Source organism: Macaca fascicularis, chromosome 9 (genome assembly GCF_037993035.2).
Source record: "Macaca fascicularis isolate 582-1 chromosome 9, T2T-MFA8v1.1".
Classification (NCBI taxonomy): Eukaryota; Metazoa; Chordata; class Mammalia; order Primates; family Cercopithecidae; genus Macaca; species Macaca fascicularis.
The window spans coordinates 30,916,797-30,918,740 of record NC_088383.1 but is presented as its reverse complement, the minus strand read 5'-3'; positions in this window follow the sequence as shown (position 1 = coordinate 30,918,740).

Below are 1,944 nucleotides of genomic sequence, written 5' to 3'. Positions count from 1 at the left end.
GAGTTCAAGTATTTTTGTTGGAACTCTTAGCATTCTGTGAAAGCTTTTCCCCTGGTGTGAGTGCCCGGGGGTTAAGTGACTATTGCGGTTTTGCAGAGCAATGTGGGGCTATCTAGGGGGCAACAGGAAACACTGGCTCCTTTCCTAACTTTGATTTTGGCATCCAAATCAGAGCTCCCATTTCTGGCCCTCACAACAATACCTGTCCTACGTTCTGCTGAAAGACAGGGTAAGAATGAATGGAATGTCTGCAAAGTGGGAATGACACCGTCACTGTCATCGAGGGCTTTCACTAAGAGCCTCCCTCCTTTGTTCCAGCCCTAAGGCTATATATATGATAGCCACAGAAGCTGGGTAATTAAGAAACATCGCCCCTGCTTTTGAAGCTACGCTTTGACGTGTGGACAAGAAACATCCGTGCTGATAAACCACAGCTGTTCGCAGCTCCCTTTTTAAGGCTGTTAAGGTTGCACTGGGCTCTCATTTCTGTTCCTTTTTGACTTATCAACCTTTATGCCCAATCAGGTATCTCCTCTCCCTCTTGTGTCTTGGCATAGTCAGTCTCTCTCCAGTGGCTTCGCTGCCATCTACAAATGTGCTCACGTCTCCCCTACCCTAAACAAAACCTCTCTGAGCTGGGCTGTCACCCTCAACACCTGGCCCCATCCTGCCCTTCGTTCGCTGCCACTGTCCTCCCGCGCTGCTGTAGCATTTTCCTCACACATGCTTTGCACCGCTCTTTGCCATGTTTCTTACCTGAGCCTTGAATTAATACTCGTTTAAGGGTGACCTCCAATTACTACACCCACTGGCCGCTTTTTCATCTTGTCCCCTCAGTGGGATTTTGACACCCTTCCTCCCCTGGCTTCTGCACCTGTGTGCCCTGCCCTGTTTTCCTTTGCTTGGGACCAATTATTCTCCTGTTGTTAGGACTATGTGAATATAAATGACATTTCTCAAGATTCTCTTTTTGATTTTTCACACTCTCTACACTCTACACTCATTCACCCCTTGGTGGTGTCATCCTCTTTCTTGACTTCAGATCTGGGCCAAATCAGTTAATTTTTTATTTCTCTCTCTCTCTCTCTCTTTCATCAGTTGCTATGGCTTCAGGATGGGCCAAATCAGTTAAGAGTGATCTCTAATTCCCAAATCTACTTAGAACTCATCTCCTGAGCTGTAGGCCCCTGTTTTCAACTGTGCACTCAGATATGGCATTTGGGGTGTCAAAATAAATATTTCCCAAAGCCGCCCATCCTCCAGAGATCAGTTCTTCTGCTGGCCCCAGGCTAAACCTAGGATTCCACTCTCTTTCACCTTCTACTTTTAGTTTGTTGCCAGGAACAATGGGGAATTTCATTATGATTTCTCCTCCCTTTTCTATTAGCACTACTTTGGTCAGTGCCACCTCACACCTGGCTTGGACAATTCCAATAGTAGGTTTTTAATGGGTTTTGTCACCTCCCGTATCCCTGTCCACCTGTCCTGCATACCATCTCTTGATTGATCTTAAAGTCTTACGTGGGTCTTGTTACGTAAGTCTCATTACCAACTAAGTCAAGTTTAGTCACCTTAGTGGGATATTCAAGACTTTTACAATCTATCCCTATCCTATCTCAGGTTAGCTTTTCAGACCAGTCAAACCATTCCCTTCTTATTCAACAACTCACTCCCTCACAGTACTTCATTCATTTATTGTCCAATGAATGAGTGAATACCACTTATGGACCAAGCACTGTTTTCCTTTTCTTTTCTTTTTATTTATTTATTCATTTTATTTTTTAATTTTAGTTTCAGGAGTACATGTGCAGGTTTGTTACATGGATATATTTCAAGATGCTGGAGTCTGGGCTTCTATTGAACCCATCACCTGAGTAACAAACATTGTACCCCATGGGTAGTATTTCAACCTTCCTCTCCTCTCTTCTTCCTCTCTTTTGGAGG